Genomic DNA, 18,555 nt, shown 5'->3' on the forward strand with positions numbered 1-18,555 from the left:
CTGCCTGGGCTATAAAGAATTCTCATTTCATCCGAGAAGAATACGGCTAAACCGTACTAAACACTCCTTGGCTCATCTGAAGAGAAGAACTCAGGCTGCGGGTAGCCTTGTGTCTCCTGTCCATGATACAACCTATAGAAAGGATAAAGTAGAAATCAAGCTGAAAAAATGAAAGTCACGTGACTGAGGAATGAGTGCCAGATAAGAACTGGTGCTTCTCCAAAGAGGGAATGGCCGACCGAGTCGAGAAGCTCTTCTTCATGACCACTAGGCATCAGAGACATGCAAACCAGAGCAACACAGCACTCTGACACTAGAACAAAGGAAAGGCTCTAAATGCAGGCGACACTCACCATCAGAGCGGACCCAAGATGCAGGCGGCCTTGACAATCAGCAGGAACCACTTTCGTGTGGATTGAAACTAAAGTATCCATACCTCACACACACACCAGCAATTTCTTCCTAAATTTACACATTCAAGCAGGACGCATTTGTAGGTTTGCACCCCCACCCCCCAAATCTGCATAAGAATGTTTAACATTCACACACTGAGAAAGACTCAAATGGCCAAGAAATAGACTGACTTAGGGTCACACAGTTGGTGCTTAGAATACTAAACAATCTGTAGACCTCACAAAATATTGAACAAATGAAAAGACACAAGATTCAATTTGTGATTCTACATGTCTAATGATGAAAACAAGCTAAACTAACCAATGTTGTGAGAAGAGAGAACCCACTGACTGGAAAAGGAGATCTCGGGACGCCATATTGTAGTGTCACACTTGACCCAAACGCTGGTTAAATAGGTGTGTCCCATTTATGAATAGTCATAGAACTTTGTACTGACAGTTGGCACTTATCTGTGTCAGTATTATGCTTCAATAAAAATGTTTGTGAAAGTAGCCAAGGTGATGAGTCCAGTGCTTGGATGCACCATCCCACGCTGAGCTGGGTGAGAGACTCTTGGAACAAAACACATTGTTGAGTCAAAAAAAGAAAAAGGCGATGTGTTTTCTCAATTCACAGATGCAGTTTCTACTGACTGTTTTCTCAGACACAGAGTCTTACGATGTTGCCCAGACTAGCCATGGGCTCCGGGGCTCAAGGGATCCTCCTGCCTCAGCCTCTGAGTAGCTGGGGCTGCGGGCCTTCTCCTTTGTACCTAGCTTCATTTCAAGATGCTGAGACTGAACGAGGAGCTTCTAAAGTTCTGGGAAAGAAAGAGTCTACTCTAAAGGAACCGGGCAGACTGCGATCACCCCCTCAGTGCTTAGTCTGATACTAAAGTAACTTCACTGTGTCACTTTGTCGCAGGGCTAGTTAAACCATGGGGTGGCTTTGAAACCCAGTGTTTTAAGTGCGGCTGCTCTGAGGTTGTTACTTCTAATAAGATAAACATTGGTAGTCAGAACCCACATAAAAAACAAAAGCTCTTTGGGACCCTGACAATTTTCTTAGGAGAAAGGGGCTATTTGAGAACTCCACTATTGATTAGGGTCCCTCTTCCTGTGACCTTGGATGAAGCTATCATTTTACAGTCCCAAGCACTTGTGAGTCTCTGGCTGGGACTAGTTTATTGGCTCTCTTAGTGCTCTTCCTAGTTTTATTCTTTTAAATTTTTCTCTTAATCAATTTTTCCTTTGAAAACTATTTTGTAATTTATGTTTCATCCAGCATTGTATTTTATTCCCACTGTAAAGGTAAATTCACCGGGTGAAATTTGGGTTTTCCCCTGAGGTGACTTGAAACAAATGCATACTTTTCTCAAATTTAAGCTGATGCTGGGGGGCCTTGACTCTGAGCCTCGCAGGAAGTCTGACAAGCTGCAAGGCCCCTCAGCCATATCTGCTGAAGAGAGATCCACACAGGCAGCCATGCTTCTGAAGATCCTTGACAAAGATAACCCAGCTGAGGTAAAGTCAACACGGCGCCTCCTCATGGCCAGGAACACGTCCAGAGAACACTCTGTGGTGTAAGGCTGCACGAAGGCTCCAATAATCCCAACAGAATGGAATATTTGAAGTGACAGACACTAGAAAGGCCTTGTTATGAAGCCTGCTGATGGGTGAGCGGTATTTGGTTACCTAGTGCCTCGTGGCAGTGGGAGAGAAAACAGAAGCCGGTTGAAAATTCCAACACTAGTGTCTAGTGTGCATGCTGCGGCCACCAGAGGCTCATTGTCCTTACAGACAAACCCTCGGATGCTGGCGTGAACATCAAGATTGCAAACTGTGGCTTCAACAGCAAACGTGGCTTCTACAACAAGCTGGATGCTTTCTGAGATGGCCTGGCATTCTCCTAAAGCAGCTGTGCAGAGCCTGTGACTTGCATGCACTGGTAAGTGGGGTTCCCACCTTCTGACCTCCAGAGGTTCAGGGAGTTGCCAGAGAGGTGCTACGCAGGAGACATGGCATCCGTCCTATGTAGCTCTGGTGAGAAGAATACATTCAAAGACCAACTCATTCATTCTCAGTCTCAGTGAGAACACTGCGATGGACCCATTGATAAATGTGGGTCACCAAGGTGAGGAACTGAAGCAGTATGTCAGGGGCATACCCTGTCTTCAAGGTTACACACAGGACTTCGTAATGGGCTGGAAATTCGATGAGATAATGGCTTCCTATGTCTTCTCCTGAGCTGGACAGCTACCCTGGCACCTGAAGACGCAGCCCAGGTGATGGGACCAACAACAGCGCACCTCCCCCAGCCCATCAGGTACAACTCCGACTGCCTGCTAACCTCATGGGGTATGGTTTTAGCAGCCAGCCAGCCATCTCTTATTGCTCCTCTTAGAATCTTCAGAGGAACAACACAGATCCCGAGGACGAGGAGATGGAGTGGAGGACAGCAGCCTGACTCTGCCCACCAGCTCCAAGCCAGTCTGACAGAAATAAGACATCCCTGCCCTCCCATCCATCATCTCCCACCATCTCCTCTAGGAACAGTGGCCTTTCCACCAGCACACGTTACAACAGGAATCCCCCACTTGTGGGACAGCCAGCCTTGATGAAACATCCATTCAGGTTAGCAGGGCCTAGGATGCTCCATGGTCAACAGCTGTGAGTTCTCCCTGCCCGGCACAGCTACAGCCCTCCCTGTGGTCTCTCCCTCCACCCAGATGGTAGCACAAGTGTCAGCGCTCCAGACAAACCAGCTTCCATGAGGTATGTCCAAAAGGAAATCCATCCCCACTGGGCAGCGCAGACCTGTGCTGGCTAGTGATTCTGCCCAAAGGACCTGGCTACAGCCTGATCGTCTAAGAACTGGCCAGGACCACCAGGGGCCCAATCTTAGCTTCTTTAGGAAGTTCAGGTTCAACTGCACAGGAAGAAATCGCTGCTTCAAGGTTTCCAAAAGCAATCTGCACGACTTTGAAGACAAACACGAGGCGGCGATTCACACTCCTGGAGAAGTCAAGCACTCACTGTATTTTAGGTAGAGAGGACATAGAGCTCCAGGGTCCAGGTGGGTTCTTTGTTGGCAATGGCAGCTGGCTAGTTCTTGCAGCCCCCTGCATGGCAAGCTCTACGTGGCCTAATTTAGGGGTCTCTGGAATCTTTCCTTCCGAATCTCCATAGCCGGGAGGAGTGAACATCTCCTGGCCACGCCCCCTGCCATGCTGGAGCCTTCCCTTGCCTGCCGGGCTCAGTTTCCATCCGCCTCTGTGGGAAAGAAAGGAGATGCTGTAAACGAAGATCCTAGCAGGAGAGAGCAAGGCAGGAGCAAGATGGGGACTTGGGTCTTGCCAGGAGCCCCAGCACCATCTGCCTGGCAGGGGCTGAGGTGGGCAGGGAGCAGGAAGAGAACCCTTCTGGGTGCTCTGAGCAGCTGAAAGCCAATGCCATCTTTCTTCCCATGTGCTCTTTTGGGGAGTGGAGACAGCATGTCTCTCTCTTGGGCCAGGGTTGCTCACTTTCTGTATTCTAGGAGAGCCAGCATCTGAAGCACTGGCTGCCTGTCCCTTTTCTGTACTGGTTATCATTTAGCCAGGCCCTAGCAAGTCCACAGAATGTCTTGTCCCCACACTCCTGCCCCCATCTCAGCATCCCTTCTCTTCCTGTCACTCTCAAGCCTCCAGGGCCTGGGGGACCAGTGGGCAAAGCCAGCCCAGTCTGCTAATCTCAAAGCTGGCGTGGGAATTGGTCAACGTATTTCTTTGCTCTGGATGTTACCTTGAAACCTTAGCGGTCAGGCCAAGGGCTCCTCCGGTCAGTGACCTCTCAGAGGAGTCTGGGAGGAAAAGGCTGAGTTCCTGAAGCTGCTAAGGATGGCCTAGCATCCATCCAGCAGGCAGATTCTTTTGGGGATCAAATGCATAATATTTGGGAGGGTAGCAAACACATGGATTTCTCCCTTTGAAAATGAGGCCAGTGAATTCCTATGATTATAAAATTATCGAATAGATTTACTTCTGTAGCTCTCATTTACACTATCAGAGAGACATTCCAAGTAAAAGAATGATCTTCCTGAGAGAATTACCTTAAATAACATTAATTTGGATTTTTGGCTAAATATTATTGTCAACTAATGTTTTGTTGTTGCCGTTTTTTGAGACAGAATCTTTTATAGTCTTGGCTGTCCTGGAACTCACTGTGAAGACTAGGCTGGCTTTGAATTCATGGAAATCTACCTGCCTCTGCCTCTGAGTGCTGGGATTAATGGTGAGACCCAGCCAAATCATTTATTTCTTGAGACAGGGTCTTGTGTAATCTAGTCTGGCCCGACACTCACTATGTACTGGAAGCCAACCTTGAACTCCTGACCCTCCTCCTTCTACTTTTCAAGTATGCATGTGGCTGTAATTTTTGTGAGTCAATGTTTGCAATAGAGAGAGGTGAGTAGGTAGGTGTGGGAGGGGTGTGAAGAAGAGAAGAGCATTCAAATCATAACAACATATTCAGGTAACCTTTTTGACCTAGCGATAACCAGAGCATTGGCGTTGAGTGAACATGGACATTTCCAGGGAGTCAAACATACAAACCACCATCAGGTGTCTAAGCTTGACAAGAGTTTCTGTCGCTGGCACCTAAGCGAGTCTGGAATAAGCAATAATTTGGACTTTATAGAGTTTTTATTTGTTGCATTAAGGTACTGAGGAGCAAACCAATATTTGAATATAACTACACCAAGCAGGACACCACAGCACACACCTCTAATGCCAGCTAGTCCCAGCTACTCCAGATGATCACTTGAGCCTAGTAGTCCAAGGCCTACCTGACCATAGCATCTCACAATGCTGACTGAAGAAAATAAATTTAAGAGATGGGCATGGTACTCCACACCTTTAATCCCAATACTCTGGAGGCAGAGGCAGGAAGAGCTCTGAGTTCAAGGTCTACAGGGTGAGTTTTAGGACAGCCAGGGCTACACAGAGAAACCCTGTCTCAAACAAAACAAAACAAAACAAAAAAATTTAATTGAAAAAATTTAATTGAAAAAAAAAAGGGAGACTAAAGCTATCACTTAAAGAGGCAGGAGAATCATAACATTAAGGGCCGTCTTTATGGCTACATACTGAGGAGTCACAGGCCAACCTGGGCTACATACCAAGACCTTGTCTCAGAAACAAATTCAAAGGCTGGGTACGAGGAGAGCTGGAGATGGCTATCAGTAAAATGCTTGTTTCAGTAGCATGAGGACCTGAGTTTGGATCCCTGACACCCATGAAAAAAGCCAGGTGTGTCTGTAATTCCAGCACTGAGGAGGCTGAGGCAGGAGGATCCCAGTCTAGCCAGATTGCTAACTCCAGTGAGATAGCCCAGTCTTCAAAGTTAAGGTGGAAGGGAGTTAGAGAAGATACCATTTACGAGCTTCAGACCTTCCCATACATGCACATGCCCACATGAACCACATACAGCAGGATATTGGGGTGGGACTTTTGTTGACTGTACATGTTGGGGCTAGAAATAGAAACTATATGAGAATGATATGTGGAACGAGAGTAGAAAAGGCTGTCTGTAGATTTATCTTCATAAGCCTTCATTTGTGAGTACTCCAATAAGTTACACATTTTCTGCTTTCTTCTTAGCTTTTAAGGTTTGGTTTTCCATAATATGTGTAAAATACAAATATATCTAACAGAAACATGAGAGAGAGAGAGAGAGAGAGAGAGAGAGAGAGAGAGAGAGAGAGAGAGAGAGAGAAAGGTCCTACTCAAGTTGACACAGATTTAATGCTATTGTGTGAAAGATCAGACTTGACTTAACCTACTTATAAAATGTAAGAGAGAGGTTGAATTTGTGATACATGGGGCTGGAGAGATGGCTCAACTCAGAGGTTAAGAGCACTGGCTGTTCTTCCAGAGGTCCTGAGTTCAATTCCCAGCAACCACATGGTTGCTCACAACCATCAATAATGAGATCTGGTGCCTTTTTCTGGCCCACAGGCAGAACATTGTATACATAATAAATAAATATTAAAAAGAAAGAATTTGGGATACACATAGTAGCAGCATACAATTACGGACTACCTGAGCATGTGAGCCCAGGGCTGGGGCCCTCTTCCCTTCAGTCACAAGCAACAGAACTGAACTGAATGTTGACCTAAGGGCATCAGGACAGCAGACCAAGCAGTGAATTAGATGTGCATGAGAGGTTTGAGGATGTTTCCCCATCAGCCCTCAAAGAATGAATGTGGACATTTACTTCCGCTCCCCAACTAAAACCTCCCTGACATAACAGTACAGAGATGGAGTCTAAAGGTCAGACTCTGAATCAGTGGGCCCTGCAAGGAGAAATCGCCGTGCAATTTTGGAAGCAAGAGCCTGATGTGTTAGCTTTCCAGCAAACATGAGAAAACCCAAATAAGTGAGCAGGCTTGGTGCCTCATCCTGTAACCCTACCACTGGGGAGGCTGAGGCAGGAGGATCCCCTTGAGTTCAAGATCAGTCTGGACTACATAGCAAGACCCTGCAGAGAAGGGCAGTGACATGACTCAGGCTTAAGAAAGCGTGTTGCTTTTCTAGAACACAGTCTGATTCCTAGCAGCCACATTGAGAAGCCCATAACTGCCTTAACTACAGCTCCAGGGAATCTTAACATCCTCTTCTAGCCTCCAAGGGCACTGAAGCACATACACTCACATACACACTCCCACACACATTCATACACAGACACTCACTCATACACACATTCACGCATACACATACTTACATCTACATTATACATACTCACTCATATACTCACACTCACTCATAGACACACAATTATTTATGAACTTGAAAGAGAGAGAGACAGAGACAGAGAGTGACTAAGTCAGCAAGATGTAAGGGCATCTTGTTCTTCTGCTGAGTTCTTAAAAACTCTGAACAGCAGGATGGGGAGAGAGTTCAGTCAGCAAATTGAGGACTCAAGTGACCCCCAGAATGCACATAAAAAGTTAGGCTTGGTGGCACACACTTGTAACCCAGTGCTGGGGAGGAGGCAGGACAGTTCCCAGCGTTTGGTGACCTGCCTGCCTATCTTTATTGGTGAGTTCCAGGTCCTTATGGAAGACCGTCTCAAGAACAAGATAGACAGCTCCCGAGAAACAACACCCGAGAATGACCCCTGGCCTCCACACACGTGTGCACAGGCACACGCAAGGACACACAAACCTTGGGGTGAACGCTTCAGGGGAAGGACTTACTGCAAGTGTGACTCACAGTGCACGGGTAGACCATTGGAGGTTTACTCTCCGTGGCGACTCAGCAAAGCTCTGGACTTCAGTCACCCCTGCAGGCAGGGAGGCCAGCCTGAAAATAAGGGTGAGTTCTAGGTGGGAGGAGCCAGACTCTGACTCTTGTCAGCTTGGCATCCTGGATGGTAGCAGGTAATTTGAGTATGGCTTTCAGGCTGCCTTTACCTTTTTGTGATTTCTGGTAGGAGTTCAAATTGCAATTCCTTTCTGGGTGGCGGTTTGGTAACGTATCAGAATCCTTAACCGTGGTGGTTGGGGCGCGAGGACCCTGGCTTCGTGGCTGTCCCGGGCTTCTCTGACCTCAGCTCCAGCTCCGGGGAGGAGGATGGGAGGACCCAGAGTTGGCCAGAGCTGCAGGAGGTGTTGGATCAGAGAAAATGTTTGTACAAAGAAAAAGTCTACTGAAAATAGGAAAAAAGATATTAGACGCTAGGGCCAAAGTGCAAAGGGTGTTGCCAAGTTTGAAGTTTAGCGGAACAGCAAACGACGGTTTTGCGAGGTTCATGACTAAACTGTGAAGAAGAGCTAAAGTGGTGGAGGGCACGGTTTCTGACTGGACACGTGACCCTTCGTTGCTAGTTCCCGACTGCTGTTCTGTGGATCCAGCACCTCTTGTAAACCAGCCTCAGAGGCCGAAGATATCCATCAGCCTCCCAGAGGACCGGAGACTTCAGGGATAGATAGGGCTTGAAGGGAGCAAGCTCCCAGCTTCCAGCGGCAGAGTCAGTTGGTGTGAGGAAAACCATCAGCGGCAAAGAGGAGCATGCCACAAAACAACTGTAGTCGATTAACCGAAAAGACCTAATAGTCATTAATATGATCAAGCTGAACAGCAGGGAGTCAAAATATCTGAGAGAACAGAAAATCCACTTAACCCAAACACGGAAAGGATGAGTCCATTAGAGCTGGATAGATATTCTAGTGCCGCCTAACAGTGATTGACTGATCAAACAGAAAATGCACAATGCCGAGTGCAACCCAGCCGGCATCATTACTCATCCGGATCTGCTGACATTTGCAGAGCATCCGTCAAGTGCGGGGGGGGGGGGGGGGGCACGATATTATTCTCAAACTCAGAACCTTCACTAAAGTCACATTTTAGACCGAAAAACACCCTTTAGCAGGTTTAAAAACAAAAATCCTACAAAATAGGCCTCAGCACCTGGCGGTGGCGTAGACCTCTCATCCCAGCACTCAGGAGGCAGAGATACCGGAACTGTGAGCTGGAAGCCAGCTTGGGCTATTAGCAAGACCCTGTCTGAAAGCAAACAGACATAGCCTCTCAGACTATAGCGAACTTAAACCAGAAACAACAGAAACAGAGCGGGGAAACCTCCAAATAGTTGACAATCACACACTATACTTCTAAGCTGGTGGTACACGCCTTTGGATCCAGCTTCTTGCAAGCTTAGAGACAGGAGGATTTGTTTGAGTCCACAAAGTCCAAGATCATCTTAGGCTTACCACTGCAAAAAAAAAAAAAACCCGCAAAAACAAAAACAAACAAACAAACACACAAAAAAAAAACCAAAGAAACAACAACAACAAAAATCCCAATATATTTCTAAATAGCACATGGGTCAAAGAAGTCTCAAGAGAAAACTGAATGATGTGGCATTGAATTCTAATTTTTTTAAGAGCCCTGGCAAAGTTTTATTAAAGGAAAATTTCCTGGTTTACTTTTTACCAGTTTGTTCTGGCATGCTTCTGATATATCAGAATCACCTGGGTCAATGCTAGCCAGTGTGCATACTCTGTAGTATTTTCCACATGCTGTGCCCAATTCAATATTATTGCCACTGAAGTGATGGACATCAGTTCTGGCCAACATGGCATAGTGTCCTATTTCAGATTTCCTCAAAGCTGGGCAGTTGTTGGTGAGGATAGTCAACTTCGCTCGGCCCTGTCTGTTCATCTTCAAAGTCTGTTTCTATCCCAGCGCCTACTCTCTACTAGTTGATCTACTAGTTGGAGCCTAGAGTTGATCGTCTCCTGGGACTCTTTTGTTATCTTTGCGGCCACCATCTTCCTGGCTTAGGTGCAGGACAGCCCCCAACCAAGACCAGCCACCAAGATGGCCGGGGATCGAGAAAGGGTCTAATTGGTCTTGATAATTAAAAACCCGGAGTCAGATATCAGGGTGAAAGCTGAAAGAGCAGCAAAGCAGAGCAGCCGGCCCCTAGAGTTCTTGTCTCTCCTGAGAATCCTCAGCCTGAAAGAGCCAGCTCCTGTCTCCACCCTGCCTTTGTTATGCCCAGATCGTGACTCCCAGAGGGACCACCAAAGACGAGCATGCCAGAATGCAAAGGCAAGGTTTAATTCTGGATACCCAAAAGCAATACAAGCCTAGGCAGGGACTTTGTCCAATACATCCAACGCAGTGGAGGCTGGAGGAAGCGCCCGACTGTCTGCAAGCTCAGCTTTTAAAGGGAAAAATCACAAGATTACATCATTTGGGGGTTCTAGTATGGGTACAATTCTGATTGGCTCGCTTCTAGAAATCATGGCTTAATCTTACTTCTAAGGGAGTGGTTGCCCGCCACCATTGCTCATTTGCTGCTCTCAGGTGGGGGCATTTCTGTGGTCAGTTACCCTGGAAACCAGGGAGAGGACATTCCATAGTCCAGCAGGCATTACCTCGTGACTACCTTGTGACTCTGTACTTTTACACTTCCTGGTTTCTGGAATCTGAACTGACTGGTTTCAGTAACTAATGGCCTATTCCCAGAAGGAGAAATCTTAGGCCTTAATTTTAGGGTGGAAGCATTTTGGTCTTATTTCTAAGATGGCTCATTTTGGTCTCACACCTGATCATTTCCACTCTCTGCCCCACCATGTCACTTCCTGTTTCCTCCTCCCAAGTGCTGAGATTAAAGGTGTGTGCCACCACTGCCTGGCCTCTCGTGGCTAGTTCCGTACTCTGATCTTAAAGCAAGATTTATTTGTTAAAGCGCAAACAAAACATTACCACAGACTATTTTAAACTGAATGAAAATACGGTTTATTGCAATTTGTTTGGTATACCAGAAACAGAGGCAGGGAGGAATCTGCACCACTGAACAGCACATGCGAGGAAACAGAAGCCTGACCATACAGGGGCCTGCAGTCCCAGCATGCACTTGGGAAGGGGGGAGGAGAGGGGGAGGAGTATAGGGGAGAAGGCTAAGGATGTAAGCCTTGCTTAGTATGCCCAGAGCCACCAGGGGTTCGATCCCCACTGTGACACTGACTGGACATGGGAGCATTATCTCAGCATTCGGGAGTTCATACCTCGTCTACACAGCAAGTTTGAGACCCGCCAGGGCTCCATAAAACCCTGTCTACAAACGAGCAAAAACAGCCAAACCAACCAATCGGAATGTAAGCCAGTCCAAAGCCAGCAAAAGAAGAAAAAAAAAAAGTGAAAGGCGATGATACGGGAAACGGGAAAGTGATAGAGAAATCCAGGCTCTCTGAAAAGACAAAGCAGCCCTCTCTTCCTGGTTAACCAAGAAAAAAAGATGCAAGTCATTAATACCAGAAAGGGAAGAGAGTTCATCAGTTCTGACCACAGTAGGATGTTCTTGTGTGTGTGTGTGTGTGTGTGTGTGTGTGTGTGTGTGTGTTATATGCGTACCATGGCCTACATATGTAGGAACCAATTCTTTCCTTCTACCATGCGGGTCCTGGGGATCAAACTCAGGTCACCGGGTGCTGAGATATATATGAGGAATGTCACAAACAGTTCTACACTTTCAACCTCAGTGTAGAAGAAATGGGCCTTGGCCACGAGTGGTACCTCACATCAGTCACCCCAGCTCTCGAGAGAGCGAGGAAGGATTATAGTGAGTTCAGAGTCAGCCTGGGACAAAGAATGAGTTCCAGGCCAGCCTAGGCTATAGAGTAGGACCCTATCACAGACAAAGAAAACAAGAAAAGGAGAGGATGAAGGGAGCAACCAGTTCCTTGGAAGATACCATCTACCAAACCTCATTGAAAGACAAATCAATGGGTAGTCACATGACTATTTTGAAAATTGCAGGACCAATAGCCATCCAAAAAAGAAGACATCAAACGCAAGTAGTTTTATTGGTAAAGTCTAACAAATAGGCCAGGACGAAATAGTTCCATTTCTCTTCTCAAAAGCTGGAGGAATCTACTTCATCTGTGAGCTGGCATTGTTGGTGAAGTCTAACGCTGGGATGTTCGTGTTAATCCCCAATCTTAACGCTATCGCAGAGTTGGTTAGGATGTAAGGGATCCTCCCTTTTGGCTGGAATTGGGCCTTTAAAAATGGGCTGGGAACGTGGCTGCATTGGTAGAGTGCTTGCCTAGCATGCATGAAGCCATGTGTTCAACCCCCAGCACCACGTAAACCAGACAAGATAGCAAGTACTTGAAACTCCACCAGGAAGGTCAGAAGCTCAAGGTCATCTCCTTGACTACAAAGTGAGTTCTAGGTCAGCTACTCTGCAGGCAACCCTGCCTCAAAAAGGGATTTCACACCATTGTGGAAATTAATATGGAAGTTTTTTCAAAAACTAGAATGACCCAGATATGTATAGTTCCTGGGCATATACATGATGAAGGAGTCTCTATTCTGCCACAGAGACACTTGGACACTCGTGGTCATTGCTGCTCTACTCACAACAGCAAGTAAATGGAATCAGCCTCGATGTCCATCAACAGACTAGTGGATAATGAAAATTTGGCAGGTACACACAAGGGAATTTTATTCAACTATAAAGAAAAACGAAGCTATGAAATTTGCAAGGAAATAGATGGAACTGGAAAATATTTATTTATATTTATTTACTCATTCCGGGAGGTGAATGTGTGGAGGTCGGAGGACAACTTTTGAGGGTCAGTTCTCTCCTTCCACCATGTGGGTCTTGGACATCAAACTCGGGGATCAAACTTGGCTGTCAGGCTTGTCACCCAGGCCTGAAAACTACACTAAGGGAGGTAACCCGGGGCAGACCGACAAATAGTACATGTCTCTTTCACACGTGTATCCTTTTTTTTAGTTTTTAGAGACAGGGTTTCTATGTGACCCTGGCTCTCCTGGAACTCACTCTGTAGACCTGGCTGGCCTCAAACTCAGAGATCCTCCTGGCTCTGCCTCTGAGTGCTGGGATTAAGGGCATGCGCCGCCGCCGCAGCCGCAGCCGCCGCCGCCACCACCACCACCGCCCAGCTCATACGAGTATCCTAACTTCTAATTTGTGTGTTTGTGTATTTATATGGAAGTGAGTGTGAGTAGAAACTAGAAAGAGGCCCATGAAAGGAGAACAAAGGCTTTAAAGGGGGGAGTGAGAAGGGTAATAGAATACATGTGATATGAAAGTAAAGGTGGGAATACAAGGGATGGAAGAAGAAAAAAAGGAGAACGCCAGTGCTGGAGGCGGGCTGTAGCTCAGCGGAAAGTGAAGTGTTTACCACACGAGTCCTTGTGTTCAATGCCAAGCACCAAATGAATAATGGAGGGAGCACGCCAATACAGAGAGCGGAGAACTTTGGAGCTGTCCTTCACAATGCAGGGGGATGGAGTCTTTGGGGCTCTCCTTCACAATGGAGGGGGATGGAGTCTTTGGGGCTCTCCTTCACAATGCAGGGGGATGGAGTCTTTGGGGCTCTCCTTCACAATGGAGGGGGATGGAGAACTTTGGGGCTGTCCTTCACAATGGAGGGGAATGGAGAACTTTGGAGAATTTCTCCTTGTGGCTCAGTTTTGCCCTAAACCTAAAGTTGTCCTCTCCAAATGCAATTTATTAGTTTTTTTTTTTTTTTTTTTTTTTTTTTTTTTTTTTTTTTTTTTTTTTTTGTTTTTCGAGACAGGGTTTCTCTGTGTAGCTTTGCACCTTTCCTGGAACTCGCTTGGTAGCTCAGGCTGGCCTCGAACTCACAACAATTTATTAGTTTTTTTAAAAATGGGGTTAAACCTGGAGAGACGGCTCAACTGTTAGGAGTACCTACTGCTCTTGCAGAGGACCTGGGTTTGGTTTCCAGCATCTAAATGGTGTCTCACAACCATCTATAATTCCAGTCCCAGGGATCTGCCACCACAACATGCATGGGCACACATACATTCATGCAGGCAAATGCTTGCACACATAAATCTTTAAAAATTTTAAATAGGGTTGACTCATTAACATAAAATGAAAAACCTCTAGAAAATCTCTAGGCAAAAAAGCCACATGGTGAGTCAGGCATGGTGTCGAAGTGGGTGAGAGGCGGACGCAGGAGGATCAATAGTTAAGACTAGCCTCAGCCGCAGGGTGGATTCCAGGTAGCTTCAGCTACATGAGACCGTAGTGGTGTGGGGGGCCTCACGGTCAGGTGGAGGTTTTAGATAAAGTTGTCTGGTGGCTGCATGGAGCGGGCAGAGTCAGGGATATGTACAAAGCTTGGCATCAGAGAGTCATGCAGGGCCAAGCAGAAGATGCTGGCAGCCTGCAGGAGAGGAAGGAGGAGGAGAAGGAGGAGGAGGAGGAGGAGAAGGAGGAGGAGGAGGAGGAGGAGGAGGAGGAGGAGGAGGAAAGGTTGAAAGACCCTGAGGGTACCAAGTAGGTAAGATGGGAAATCGTGGCCTGATGAGCCTCAGTTTTGCAGCGTTAGTGTCTGGGAGGACACTGTGTGCTGGGCTGACATGCGTCTCACTGCCCCCAGTGTAGGCTGCTCTTGAGGAAGATGCCTCCCCGTCCTCAGCGGTCTGCATTTGGTCACAGCAACTGTCAGTGGAACTTGACCTGCTTCCTACCTGGAAGAAATCACAGGCTGTGATAAGGTAGAATAAGGGAACGGCTTAGGGTTACTTGTTTTCTTTGAATAGTTCTGCTTGAAAGAAATTCACTCTATAATCAATGGGATTCATCAAACTATGTTTCTGCCCTGGGACCCACATGGTAGGAGAACCAATTCCCACAAGCTGCCCTCCGAACTCCACTCACGATTGTTCCCTCCCCAAATATAGTTTAAAAAATAAATAGTCAAAAAATAATAATAAAAAATAGCCAGATGTGGAGGCGCACACCTTTAATCCCAGCACCTGGGCGGCAAAGGCAGGCAGATTTCTGTGTGTTCAAGGCCAGCCTGGTCTACATACAGAGTCCCGGGCCAGCCAGGGCTTCACAACGAGACCCTATCTCAAAATAGTTAAGATATTCTTGCAACACAAATTTCTATTTTAAAGCTCATCCGCCAGTTGTGGCGTTAATATCTGACAACACACTTAATTGGAAATCAAAGTCCAAAGGTCAGAAACTCAGCTTTCACCCCCAGAGAGAACAAAAGCAGCCACCTGAGGGCGGCAGCAGCTGTTTAGGTGCAGAGTTCCCGGACATTTGCTGCGCTGGTGGAGGTCGACACAGTGTAGTTGGCGTCACAAAAACCTGCGCACGTGCCTGGAGACACCAGAGTCCTCAGCGGCAGACACAGGATCAAAAAGAGCCAGGTGAGAAGGCCATCTGTCATCCCAGGTTTTGAAGTTCCATGTGGTTCACGGTTGGGCAATACTGGGTGGCTGTGTGTGTGTATAATTATGTGTGTGGTGTATATGATGTGTGTGTGTCCCACCCTCTGGGCCACACCTCCCCAGTCCTGGTCACCTCCTGTTGGCTTACCATAAACTTAAAGGTTTCCACCAGGGGTTGAAATATGTAGTTTCTTTCCATCTGTTAGCTTGGGGGGGTGGGCGTCGGGGAGATGGACCATGCAGGACTGGCTGCTTCTGGAAGGCACGCCCCGAGGGCGCCACCTGTGCTGACGCATGAGCAGCCTAGACCCTCGATGGCTCTGCCTCCTGTTTGCTGTGATCCCAGGCAGGCGCTCTGCAACACATTCCTCACTCGGCACGCGCGCCCGCCCTGCACGGAGGCAACCCAACGTGTTAACATCAGTGATGGATTGCGTAGGAATAATTTTATCCGCCAACGGAAGCCTGCCCAGCAGTGGCTCTCCTACCTCAAAACCAAGTCCACACCTCCATAATCCCCACAGAAACAGTCACTGCTCAGAGCGGTGACCGAGAAGGGACCCCTGAGCCTCTCTGCCTTCCTTGGTGGTCTTCGTCCTTACACTTGTCATCTCAGGGACAGCGACAGCTGCTGCACCTCGGGAGGATGGGGCAGAGGACAGGAGGGAGGGGTACGGGAGCAAAAGTTCTTTTTTTTTTTTTTTTTTTTTTTTTTTTTTTTTTCGAGACAGGGTTTCTCTGTGTAGCTTTGCGCCTTTCTGGAACTCACTTGGTAGCCAGGCTGGCTCGAATCACAGAGATCCGCTGGCTCTGCCTCCCGAGTGCTGGGATTAAAGGCGTGCGCCACCACCGGCCGGCGAGCAAAAGTTCTTGAGCAGAGGCTTTGGAGTGGCTTTCACCTACATCTCTTTGGCCATCTCCACTTACCTACAAGGGGACAAAGGGACAGAAAGATCAAGTTACCAAAGAGCCTGGAGAGGGAGTGGGGATGGGCACCTTAAAAAAGCATGGAGGTTAAAACGTGAGCACGTGCTTAGCCTACATGAGCAAGACCGTGGGTTCAGGAGAAAGAGGGCGGCGGGGGGTGGGGGGCGAGGAAGCCACACATAGGGTCCCGTTTGTTTTTTATTCATTTTACACACAGGGTCCCATTTTAAAGTGGGTTTTTCTGGTCTGTTTTTTGACAGCCTAACAAGAAAAATGATACCTGTAGACAAAACTTCACCTAAGTAGATGAATTAAGATACAACTGTAGCCACGAGTTATTTTTTTTTTTTAAGATTTGTTTATTTATTATGTATACAGAAGAGGGTGTTAGATCTCATTACAGATGGTTGTGAGCCATCACGTGGTTGCTGGGAATTGAACTCAGGACCTCTTGAAAAGCAGTAGGTGCTCTTAACCTCTGAGCCATCTCTCCAGCCCGCCACGAGTTATTTTTAAGCCAGTTCCCGGCTTGATGATAAGAATTTCTAATGGAGGGCAAGCAACAGGGTCAAGAATAATTTCACCTACTTTTTCTTTTCCTTTTTTTTTTTTTTTTTTTTTTTTTTGGACAGAGTCTTGCTGTGTAGTCCCGGCTAGACTAAAACTTGCAATCCTTCTGCCTCAACCTCCTAAATTCTGGGATTACAGGTGTGCATGCCTGGCTCTTGCTACATTTTTGTGCTGATTGGTCTATTACATAAGTTGGGAGTTGGCGTTGAAATCAGGGTTTGTGTGGAGTACTTTTCACTGAAGTGTTTTGTCTCCATCTGGTGGACAGTGCTGGCTTTGCAAGTCAGCAGCGCTCTTCCCCAGAGCAGTTCAATCAGAAGGGCGACGACAACAGGATCCAAGATCTAAGAAACAAAAAAGGCAGGCACGGTGGCACACGCCTTCAATCCCAGCACTTGGGAGGAGGTAGAGACAGGCAAATCTCTGGGAGTTCGAGGCCAGCCTGGTATAAACAGTAAGACCTTGTCTCAAAAAAAAAAAAAAAAAAAAAGAGAAAAAGCAAGGCGGCAAGATGGCTCCACCAGTAATGTGCTTGCTGACAAGCCCAAGGACCTGGGTTCATTCCCCGGGACCCACATGGGGGGGGGTATCTCTGACCTCCACATTGGTGGTGTAGCCCCTCGTACACACAATTCAAAAAAAAAAATTCTTTTTTAAAGCTATGGGGCTTGCTGGCCAGACAGCATGACCTAACCTGGGAACCCCAGGTCAATAAAAAATGCTTTTAAAAACGAGGTGGAAAGCACTGGAATGACAGACACACGTGCACTCACATGAACACACCCCATTACTTTAGAATATTAAAAATAATTAACATTTCATAATTGATCTCAGAGTCCCAAGAGATGAACAAGAGAGGAAGACAGATGAATTCCCTAGTGGGAAAGACGCCCAAGTCGTCCTCCAGCCTCCCTGAGTGAAGCGGTGTGTACATGTCCATATGCGCCACAAAACTACAGGGGAGATTCCTTGAGGTTTTGTTTGCTTTCTTAAACACGGATTCTTCCTCCATAGCCATCGCTGCCCTTGGCTCTCATGACTCACATCCCAGTTGCCAGGATGACAAGCATGCACGGCCAGACCCAGTCGGGGACAAACTCCAGGGTTTGTGTTTCTCACCTCAAACGTGTACCAATATCTCAAGACACATCCATGTGAACTTTAGAGAAACTGATGATGCTCGTCTTTGTATATGCCAACCATTAAAGAACCCTAAATAAACGAACCCTCAACTGCTCTTTTAGAATATACTTCTTAGCCACATGGTAGCACAGGCCTGTAACCTGAGCACTCGGAAGGTGGAGGCAGGAGGTCAAGGGATTGAGGCCAGCCTGAATTCCGGGTCAGCCCTCATAGAAAAGTATCTCAGTTTGGCCACACCTCCACCCTCTTAGAAACAGGATCTCAATGTTATGGTCCGGGCTAGTTGGGAATTCACTACATAGACCAGGCTGGCCTCAAACTCAGAGACTTGCCTGCCTCTACTTCTGCTGGGCACAAGCCACCACACCAACTCCATTTGCCTTTATTATTTTTGAGACAGGGTCTTGCTGTGAGGTCTAAGAATAAAATCTCCACGATCCCCTTGTTTGAAGGCTTCTCATAACGTCCACACTCTCCCTGCCTGAGAGTCATGACCTGGTTGGGAACTCGCTGCATCTGGTTACAATCGTAGTATGTCAGTTTCCACGTTCTTAGAACTTTACCCTTAGAGTCTTCAGACTTGGAGTTACCGAAACATGGAGATCCCGTTGCCTGGACGCGCACAGTTGGTTTGTTGATGTTGCCCTGTCTTTACCATCTTTTCTTCTTATCCCGTTATCTTGTTCATAGAACTCAAGATTCCTAATGATTTTCTGTGTTTGTGACTGTGTTGCCCGAGAATCAGTTTGACATTTTCCAGTGCCTTGCTGCACTGCCCAGGC

The 18,555-nt window shown here is 47.1% G+C and overlaps 1 long non-coding RNA gene and 1 pseudogene across 2 annotated transcripts; both read right to left on the reverse strand.

Moving 5' to 3' along the window:
• Positions 1-665: 665 nt before the first annotated feature.
• On the reverse strand, positions 666-8,011 carry LOC119088153. 2 transcript variants are annotated; one of them, XR_005091745.1, is made up of 2 exons: positions 7,646-8,011; positions 666-3,665 (listed from the first exon to the last, which is right to left on the reverse strand). It is a non-coding gene; the product is annotated as an uncharacterized LOC119088153 (long non-coding RNA). The 2 variants fall into 2 exon arrangements; XR_005091744.1 differs by having other exon boundaries at positions 7,630-8,011.
• A 1,345-nt stretch (positions 8,012-9,356) lies between these two features.
• Positions 9,357-9,705, reverse strand: LOC114702425 (annotated as a pseudogene).
• Between the last annotated feature and the right edge of the window lie 8,850 nt (positions 9,706-18,555).

Source organism: Peromyscus leucopus, chromosome 1 (assembly GCF_004664715.2).
Source record: "Peromyscus leucopus breed LL Stock chromosome 1, UCI_PerLeu_2.1, whole genome shotgun sequence".
Taxonomy (NCBI): domain Eukaryota; kingdom Metazoa; phylum Chordata; class Mammalia; order Rodentia; family Cricetidae; genus Peromyscus; species Peromyscus leucopus.